We start from the raw sequence: 10,899 nt of genomic DNA on the forward strand, positions 1-10,899 counted from the left end.
GGGAAAGGCAGAAAGAGACAGAGAGAGAGAGTCCCAGGCAGGCTCCACACTGTCAGTGTGGAGTCCCATATGGGCCACAGTCTCATGAACCGTAAGATCATGACCTGAGCCAAAACCAACAGTCCGATGGTTACCTGACTGAGCCACCCAGGTGTCTCTATCCTATATGTTAACTAACTAGAATCTAAATAAAGCCTTACAATTAAAAAAAAAAGTATAAGTAATAAAGTAGGTAACTAGGAAAAGATAGGAGACAATGGGGGAGTAAAATTTTGGAAGATGAGACATCACGTGCAATTGAAAAATATTCAATTTAAGACAATACAGAAAAAGGGCAGGGCAGCTAAACCTGCTGAAATCGAGACCAGGATGCATGGTGAAATTTGGAAATAGGTGAGGCATGTACATATGTGACAACATGCTGAGAATATTGGTTTTAATGTAGGAGAAGTTTGGAGCCACAGTAAATCTATGGGTGTGCATGGGAAAGGGAGATTTTTAAAAAGTCTTCTACTTTAAATTGATTAGTCTTCATTGATGGTGTCCAATCTTCTGTTAATCTCATATCAAATATTTTTATTTTAGATGTAGTATTTTTTATCTCTAGGTGTTCAACTTGGGTCTTCTTAAGAAAACTATCTTTCATGTCTTTCCTTATCATCCTAACTTTTTCCTCTACCTTCTTGATCATATGGAGTAGGTTTACAATAGCTTTTTTAACTTCATTATCTTCTAAACATTCTATCAATAGATAGATTGATAGATAGGTAGATAGATTGATAGATCAATAGATAGACAGATTCTGACTCTGTTATCATTCATTTTTTTTCTCTTCATTAGGGGCTTTATATCTATTTTTACATGCTTGGAAATTTTTTATTAAATGTCAGATATTGTGGATTTTGCTTTGTTGGTTGGTGGCTGGACTTGTTCAAGGTAAGCAATTTAAAGGCATAAAAGTATATATTAAATAAGTTAAGTTCTGGGGGTGCCTGGCTGAGTCAGTTAAGCAACCAACTCTTGATTTTAGCTCAGGTCATAACCTCACAGTTTCATGAGTTCGAGTCCTACTGAGAGCACAGAGCCTGCTTGGGGTTCTCTCTCTCTTTTTATCACTGTCCTCCCCTCTCTGTCTCTCTCAAAATAAATAAATAAAAACTATATACATACATATGTATGTATGTATATATATATATGTGTATATATAGTTTAAGTTCATTATTATTTTTTTAATGTTTTATTATTTATTTTTGAGAGACAGACAGAGATAGTGTCAGCGGGGGGAGGGGCAGAGAGAGATCCTGATCCGAAGCAGGCTCCAGGCTCTGAGCTGTCAGCACAGAGCCAGACATGGGGCCTGAGCTGAAATCGGACACTTAACCGATTGAGTCACTTATGCACCACCATTATTATTTTTTCAAATATATATGTTCTTGGGGTGACTGTATGGCTCAGTTTGTTGAGTCAGACTCTTGATTTTGGCTCAGGTCATGATCCCAGGGTCGTGGAATCAAGTCCCTCTTCCGGCTATCCAGGGTGTTTATAATTCTCCCTCCTCTCTCTTTCTCTCTCTCTCTCTGCCCCTCTCTCCACTTGTGCTATCTCTGTCTAAACAAACAAACAAAGAAACAAACAAACAAACAAGGCATTTTCTTTGACTGAGAAAAGATCTCTATTGGGGCTTAAAAATATGTCAAATAGTGCACACTGAAAATGCAAACACTGACATATACTGCACCTGACATCCTGTCATTAAGTTTGGATCCAAAATAGATTAAAAACACAAAACCTTCTAAGTGTCCATATATTGTTGCATGGTCAACTATTTTATTCTTTTGTTTGGTTGATTGGGAAATTCAGATTTGGAAGTACAAGGAACTATGGTGCCAAAGTTATCTTTTTCTTACTAAACTATGTAGTTCTTGAGGAAGAAATTATGTCATAGACACTACTGTGTTTTATTATAAGGATATGGTATCCTTTCTTAAATTATAAATATTCAAGAGTTTTCATTATTAAATATTACTAGTATGAAATAGAATATGAATGCTGTCTTAACCTGTAAGACAAACTTTTTTTAGATGATACATATTTTTGTAATAAATCCAACCCACACATAACAAATAAGCAGTCCTTCTGAGAAATTCATTTTTAAAGTAATAATCCTATCAAAATCACACAGTTCTTTTGACCAGAGGTTATGCTCCCATTGCTGCAACTTTTCAACTGATGACATAATTTTCAGGATAAGAGTGTTTAAAGATAAGCCACATATACCTTATAGTTAAAAAAAACCATTTTTTTGCATACAGAACAATATACAAAATAATGTATCCTCTGTCAAGTTTTGTCAAACGTTAACTGCAGATTTCATGTGTATATATTCATAGGCTTGATAAAGCATTCATTTGAGATTTTTAAGTTTTAACTGAATGCTATCATATTATACATGTTCTTTGGGTAATTTGCTTTGTTTTCTTTATACATTTTTTTTACTAAGTAATATTGATATATACCATTGCACATCATTGAAGTTCAGTTAGTTTCACTGTATATTACTTTTCTCTGTCCTTGAATTTCACATAACTGAAATCATACAGTATATACTATTCAGTGTCTAGCTTCTTGCACTTAACTTTCTGTCTGTGGGATTCAGCCATGTTGTTGCATGTAGCTGTATTTTTTATTGATATGACTGGTTAAGAATCAGAAATGACATAGGATATAATTGTACGCAGAGTTTTGGACTTCTTCCACAGTCCTCTATGCAGTATGTTCATTACTTTGTCCCTAGTTTTTCATCCGCTTTGCCTCACAAAGTCTCTGACCTCTGCCTTCCCTTCCCAGTGAGATCAGAGCCTTCTTGGGGTGTAGACTCCTGCAGGAAGAACCTGAAAATGCCCTCAAAGAAGATAAGGTTAGACAGATTTTACTTGCTGTGCTTCTCTTTTCTCAAGGATAGTGTCTTTTAGATATTTTCTTAATTTTTCCAGTTTCTTCAGATAATTTTGTTTTATTTTATTCCATTTTAATAATTGTTTTTGACAAAAAAAGTTATTCTGATACCAGCTATTTTAACATTCCTGAACTACAGAAAATCCTTTGTGTATAATTTTTTTGTGTTTTTTAAATGTATTTTGGGTAAATTTATCTTTTCCTTTCAGATTTCTTATGACTTCTTAAAGAAATTGAATCTATGTAGTTAAAAAGACATTTTACCTTTTTTTTCTGGTACAATTTTTTTTTTTTAATTTTGCTTTTTGATTTTAAATCTATGTTAAACCTGAAATTTATTTTTATGTATGTTTTCTATTTGGAGGTATTTTTTTCTTGTGTAGGTAAACAGTTATTTGAGCAACTATTTATTAAATAATGCACAGAACTATTTATACAATCTGCTTAAATATGTATAGAAAGTATAATGCATTTTATAGAGTAAGTCTTTTTAAATATTTACTTAGATTACATTTGTTGAGAAGCCTATTATGCCAGGCACTATGCAGCCTACAGCAAAAAAATACAGCTGCATTTTGGGGATGGATTATGCTAATTGAGAAGACTCCAATTCTAAAATAATGCCATATGACTAAGGTTTACCTATTCATAGACACTCTTAATGAATCACAGATTCACTTTTGCTGTATTTTTACAATGCCTCTGTTAGTCAGGATTTTCCAGAGAAACAGAATCAACAGAATCTGTGTGTGTGTGTGTGTGTGTGTGTGTGTATGTATGTCTCTACACTATCTACTGATTAATTACAAGGAATTGGATCATGTGATTATGGAGGTGGGCAAGTCCCAAGAACTGCAGGGCAAGTAAGCAAACTGGATATCCAAGAGAGCCAATGGTTTAGTTCCAGTCCAAGTCCAAATGCCTGAGACCCAGGGAGTTAATCACATAGTTCCCATTAGAAGGCTGGCAGGCTCAAGACCTAAGAGCTGTTGTCTTGGTTTGAGATTAAGGTGGAAAGGAAACCAGTATCTATCTCCATTTAAAGGAGGTCAGGCAGAAAAGGATTATCTTTTATTCAGGAGAACATCAGATGCTTTGTCCCATACAGGCTTTCAACTTATTGGATGTGACCCATCCAATTGGGCCTCATCATGAGGAGTAGAGAACAATCTACTTTAGTCAGTCTGCCAATTTAAATGTTAATCTCATTCAAAAGCACCTTCAAAGAAACACCCAGAATACTGATTGATCAAATATCTGGACACCCAGTGGCCCAGTCAAATTCACATATAAAAGTAACCATTTCAGCCTCCAAATAGAAATGGTTAACAATCAGGCACAGTAATTCATTTCCTATTTTTATTTGTCATAATAAGCAACAAGGAAGTGTTATATAAATGCCATTTATCATTGGAAAGCATTTTTTGATGCTTAAGTCTCAAGCTTTGTGGTAAGTACTGGAAAGTTACAAAACTACTCTATGATATTAAAGAAACAGTTGTGGGACGTGATTAAATATGAGTAGGCCAGGAAGAACTTGCAGGCAGAAAAGATGGCTTGCCAACATCTCTCAGGTAGCCAAAGAGTTTGATCAAGAAACAGAAAGAAAACCAATGTGGTGAATCATAGTATAGATCAAAGCAAAGATTTGGGTCTACATTCTAAGAAAAATGAAAAGAAATTGACAGCTTTCAAACAGAAGAGTAACATATTCAATTTTCATTTTTGAAAGATCATTCTGTCTTCTCTGTGAAATATATGAGATAGAGATAGGGTCAAAATTGGATGAATGTAGTATAGTTATAAAAGACACGGTGATCTGAACAATAGCAGAGATATAGAGAACTAACTATATATACAAATAGAGGAGGAATTGATAGCATTTACTGAATGATTGGGTTTAGCGTAGGACAAAGGAAGGTGTCAACAATGATCCTTTTGCTTTTTGATCTAAGGAATTGTCCAAGAAATTCTAAGGAATTACCATTTGCTGAGAGGTAAAATGCTACAGGAGAAACATATAAGAATGAGGTCCAAGAGGTAAGTTGGAGAAGGATTGAAGAGAGATGGGGAGAGATTCTTGATGAAAGTTCACAGCTGAGGGGATATGCCTCAGTCTTCTGTAAATCAACATTTATGGAAATTCAGTCTCTTAGTTCTTGAGTTCCTTTCTTCTGGGGCACCTGGGTGGCTCAGTCAGTGAAGCATCCAACTTCAGATCAAGTCATGATCTCATGGTTTGTGGCTCTGAGCCCCACATTGGGCTTTGTGCTGATAGCTCCGAGCCTGGAGCCTGGTTCAGATTCTGTGTCTTCCTGTCTCTCTGCCCCTCCCCTTCACACTCTGTCTTTTTCTCCCTCAAAAACAAATAAATAAATAAACATTAAAATAAATTAAGTCCCTTTCTTCTGAGACCACCGCATGAACTTCGCCATTTCATAACCTCTGAGTCCATATTAGGTTGAAATCCTTTCACAAAGTTCTTATTAAAGTTTTTGCCCTTTATTATTTGATTTGTTCTTTAGGTTAATGTCGCAGATTTGAGTCTCGAGTTCTCTCTTGTCCAGCAAGAGAGCAGATGTGAGAGAGGCTAATGTCCGGGAGGAGACAAGAGTCCCGAGTAAGGGTCCTTTCTCCATTTTTATTACGATGAGAAGGCTTATAAGCATGATGGACATGCATAAAGAGACAATGAAACGGTGGATATTAACTCATGTGAGTGAGACAAAAGGGGTTTGTTTCAAAGATACCCGGTGTTAGGCGTTTGGGTCAATTCAAAACAAAATCCTGGTGCCAGGCAGATGGTTGTTTATGGCAGGCACAAGGTGCCAGTCTGCTTATTTTAGCTTGCCTAGGGGATAAGACAGATACAGCATGCTATCTCAGGGTCAAGAAGGTAGCTTTCTTTTGCTAGTTAGCTCTACTCTGGGCAATTTCACCCTGTGTGGTCTATATTCCTGTTCACCTGTTTACCTATTCTGGATCTTTCCTCTTGTGAAAGCAACTTTCTGCTATTGTACTATGTTGGGGCACTTCTGCCCTGTTTACCCAATCTATGATACTTTCATCCTGTGGCTTCCTATTCCTATGCCTTTGTTCTATACTTCTATACTGGGGGCACTTTGGCCCTGTTTACCTAATCTTGGATGCTTTCATCCTAAGCCTGGTTAACCCATTGGTGCAAGCTCAGGGAATTCCTAAACTGATTCTCCATAGGTTTACATTCTCCTTTCCCTAAGTTTTTAGAAAAGGGACTGACTCCTGTTTGGTCACCAAATTAAAATTCTTAGAATTAGTGCTGATGTCACTCCGTCCATTCATTCAGTCAAATATTGATGCTAAGGATACTATAATTGTATATAGTGATTAGTCAGGCCTTGACTACATGTCTGTCCCCAGAACAGAGTGACCTCCAATTGGATTCCACATACATTAAGAAAGGCAGAGGACACTATCAATAAGAGAATATATGGTCAATTGTCAGCCACCTATTTCTGAAATATCAGATCAGATGGGGATTAAAAAGTGTCTACTAAATGTAGCGTCAGTGAGTTTATGTTCTTAGAGCAGTTTAATCAAGCAGTGGATGTGGAAGATTAACTAGAGGGGGAAAAAAACTTCATGGAAATTGAAGAAGATGCATCTGTAGACAAGAAAATGCATGCCTGACTGAAACAGGACAGAGAAATCAAACATCTGTTTGTAATTATTGATTGTGTTTGTGTGGGGAATCAATGACTAATGATGGTGACTGGAAGTTCTGATACCTTGCTGATCAGCTCAAAACTCAAAATAATTTCCCTGAAACACTAATTTGAACAATAAACTCAATTCTCTTACAACCACGCACACACTCAAACACACAATTTTATCATCAACCCTTCCAAGTGTACAATTAAAAGACATACTTGGTTGGCTCTTGTCATTTTCATTTTTAGTTTCTTTTACGCACTAATATATTTGAACCATCTCAGAGCTTCTCACATCGGCCTAGTATTTCCCCACCTTCATTCCATCCTCTTCAGTGTAAGAGCATGAGAGTGGGCCCTTTTGATTGCAACGCAAGGCCTGAGTAAGCTTTAGATTGCCGGGGTCTCCACCTCGAAGGCAGCCCTCTCCCAAAACACATTGGCAGCTACACAACTAGATGAAGAGGCCACCACCCCTGAAGTTTACTTTGTTTTAGAGATTTCTGGTTGACTTAGATAATTTCCACAGCTTATTTCTTCCATCCTGTGTTTTAATCCCCCCCCTTATGTTTTAAACTCACCAGTAAAGAATGAACCCATGAAACCCCTAGTCACCCCAACCTCAACCCCAGCAAAAACAGAACCCAGGCCCATGTGCTCTCTCTTTCACTCTCTCATTTTCTTTCTCTTTCTCTCTTCTCTCTTTCTCTCCTTCTCCCTGAAACCTCACTGTGTGGCATGTATATATCTATCTATATATATAGACATAGATATAGATATAGATATAGATATAGATATAGATATAGATATAGATATATACATCTATCTATCTATCTATCTATCTATCTATCTATCTATCTATATATATATATATTTAAGTTCCCTGATGGTTGTTGCTGAGATGTATCTTGCACTCACGGTAGGAGCCACAAGGACTGGTCCAACCACAACGTTGGCTCAGAAAGGAGGAATGTCTGTGGGGTTTCCTGGTGGGTACAGCTGGCATTTCTAGCCAATGGCATCATTATCGATAGGCTGAGACCAGCACAAAACAATTTTCCTACCACCTGGTTTGGATTTGGTACCCTAAAATGTCCCCTCACCGCCATGATAATATTTTCATCATGTGTCTCAGATGTGAGAGTTCCTACTTAGTTGGTCCCATCCTTTTGGCTTTGGTTATTGAAATCACTTTAAGAGCAAGTTCTCCAATACCTTCTTTCGGGGAAGTACACGGCAAAGTTAATTTTTTTGAACGTTTGTTTGTCTAAAAATGTTTTTATTCTACCTTTACACTTTATTTGTAGTTTGTCTGACAATGAGATTCAAGATCAAAATAATAATAATTCAGTATTTTGAAGGCCTTACTTAGTATCTTATAGCTTCATGGAAGTCTGAAACCATTTTGCCATTTTGAATGTTGATCTTTTGCACATAAGCATGAGTTGCCCACCCCCTTAATTTCTGGAACTTAATGAAATTTACCTTGGTTTTTCATGCCTTAAAGTTTCATGTGAGGGCCACATGGGTGGCTCAGTTGGTTAAGTCTCCAACTTTGGCATAGGTCATGATCTCACAGCTCGTAAATTCTAGCCCTAAGTCAGGCTCTGTGCTAACAGTTCAGAGCCTGGAGCCTGCTTCAGATTCTGTCTCCAGTCTCTCTCTGGCCCTCCTCTGCTTGCACTCTGTCTTTCTCTCTGTCTCTTAAAAAGAAATAAACATTAAAAAAAACTTAAAAATAATTTAATGTGATATACCTCAGTATAGGTCTATTTTTATCCATTGTGTCGGGGACTCTGTTGGCTACCTCAATCTAGAAGGTTATCTCTCAATTGCATTAAATCTTATTGAATAGCTTTTTTGATAGTCTTTGTTCTACTTTAGTTATTTTTGCTATTCCTCACTCATTATTAATCAAAAATAACTTTTTTATTCATAATATTTTGATCAAGCAAGCAATAAGAAGTAGGTCAAAAATGTTTTAATGTAACTTTGAGATTTTTACTGCAATGAAAATTAGCTGACATCTCTACTCCTCTCTTCCTTCCTTACCTACAAAGATAGGAATAGAATAAGGGATAAATCAGAAACTCTGCAGGGTATTCACAAACAACACTAAAATGATCTTGGAAACAAGTGATAAGACAGGAAAATAAGGTAACTTTTTATTGTGAATTTGTTGCTAATCAGTAAAATATAAGAGTCATATAAAAGGACACTGGATCTCAGTGTCAAAACAAAACAGCAGTTTGAATCAATTTTCTTAACTGGATAAAATTGCCAGGGTTGTGGGTGAATTCACTCCTTCACTCAACTGCCATTGGCTAAATGAGACAGCTCATCTGGTACAGTGCATAAAATAAACTATAACTCACCAATAATTAAGCCAGACTTCCTCTTCAGAACATCTTGTGTATTGTGAAGGCTGTCCAATAAATGAAACTAAGTAATTATGAGATCCGTGCTGCTTTTGATTGTGTTAATTGAAGAAGCTTCTCCAACTTTCTCTCTTTTTAAAACAATTGTTAATGTTTTTATTTCATTTTTGAGAGAGAGATGGACAGAGTGTGAGCAGGGGAGGGGCAGAGAGAGAGGGAGACACAGAATCTGAAGCAGGCTCCAGGCTCCAAGCTGTCAGCACAGAGTCCGACACGGGGCTCAAACTCACAAACAGTGAGATCATGACCTGAGCCAAAAATAGATGCTTAACTGACTGAGCCACCCAGGCGCCCCTCCAACTTTCTCTTTCAAATTACTGAAACAAAGCATGGTTTTAGGGTTTTGCTGTGAAACTTATATGAACATTAGAATATGAGGTCATTGAGAAGTGGTCATCCAGGCAGGCTTCTAGCGGCATAGTCAAATTCAAAAATGGCTGAGAACTTCCAGGAAAAGATCTAGAAGCTACAAAGATACAGAGTTTAATTTTCTTGCACATTCCCGGGAACTCAGTATGAAGTCACTCTTGTAGCCTCCAGTCAGGAGGATGGGCTACAGTCCTTAAGAGGGCACATCTTGGTTTCCATACAAGATGTGCCCTCTTAAGGACTGTAGCCCATCCTCCTGAATGGAAACCAATTTGACAATAAATTTCATATATTGAAAAAAAAAAAAAAAGCAAAAATAACCAAGTAAAATTTTAATATCTTTAACCCCCCCCCCAAAAAAAAAAAGAATTTGGTTAAAAATGACCTCATGTTATTAAGAGTGGCATCCAGACTGTTAGTAAAAGGAGCTTGAAATGAAAAAAAAAAAAAAAAAAAGAGGGCACATCTTAAAGCAGATCTCACACAGAAAATTGTGGTGTACATCTATGGGTCAAAGAAGAAGCTCCAAGCCTTTGGGTGGTCACTGAGGCTGCTGTGAAAATGGAATGTTAAATATTGACAAAGGATTTGGCCTAATTTCACAGTTTTTCTTTTCCTGTTTTAGAAATGACAGTGTTTTCAATAGCACTAAGAAGTGTATTTTATACACTAGCTGTATCACATCACGTCTGTTCAAAAATGTTAATTGAAAGAGTTTCTGATAAATTGTGTGACCATTTAAAAGGTAGCATTTTGTCAGATGGCTTCACAGCAGCTACTATCTGTGTCTCTCTTGTTCAGGTCATTGCACAGCCCTATTAATTTGCCTTTAACTTGCATTTTAAAATATTACAGATTTAGGCCAGAACTTCAAGTATTTTCAGTTTAGTCTCTATTACTGAGGTCACATAGTGCTATTTATGATGTATTTTTGTGGGTGTGCGTTTTAGTCACTTGCAACAAAGATTCTTTTAATACTTTTCTTTTTAACTTTTAGGTTTTAATTTTTATCAAATTGGGCTTTTCATGCCCTCATTTGAATTTGTTACATATTAACAACAGTAATCTCTGAACTGTGTAGAAAACAGGCAAAAGGGAGAAATTTGTTCACAATCAGTAATTTTTATTTGATTCTAATTTCTGATACTGTAGTCTGATGTAATATTATTGTAATCTTAGACATTCTGGGCTAGTGACACATAAATGGGACATTTTGATGCAGTATTTAGCAACTGTAAGGCTGGTTAAGGGAAAACTCAGTCCCACTGGCCAATTTATAGAGTCACAAGTGAGAATAAACTGACAAACGAGGACCAGAAATAAGTGACTTACTTAGCCGTCCATAGTCCCACAAAATGTTTACAGAAAAGTGAGAACTAAGACACAGTTGTGTTGACTTTCATTATTTTATCTAATTTGTATTCCTCTATGTCATTATTGTGATATGG

General features: G+C 36.5%; 1 long non-coding RNA gene across 1 annotated transcript; it reads left to right on the forward strand.

Annotated features, from left to right (window-relative positions):
• Positions 1 to 855: 855 nt before the first annotated feature.
• On the forward strand, positions 856 to 5,562 carry LOC122237646. The gene is made up of 4 exons (XR_006216236.1): positions 856 to 936; positions 2,848 to 2,917; positions 4,911 to 4,995; positions 5,481 to 5,562. It is a non-coding gene; the product is annotated as an uncharacterized LOC122237646 (long non-coding RNA).
• The last annotated feature ends 5,337 nt before the right edge of the window (positions 5,563 to 10,899 follow it).

Source organism: Panthera tigris, chromosome B1, assembly GCF_018350195.1.
Source record: "Panthera tigris isolate Pti1 chromosome B1, P.tigris_Pti1_mat1.1, whole genome shotgun sequence".
Taxonomy (NCBI): Eukaryota; Metazoa; Chordata; class Mammalia; order Carnivora; family Felidae; genus Panthera; species Panthera tigris.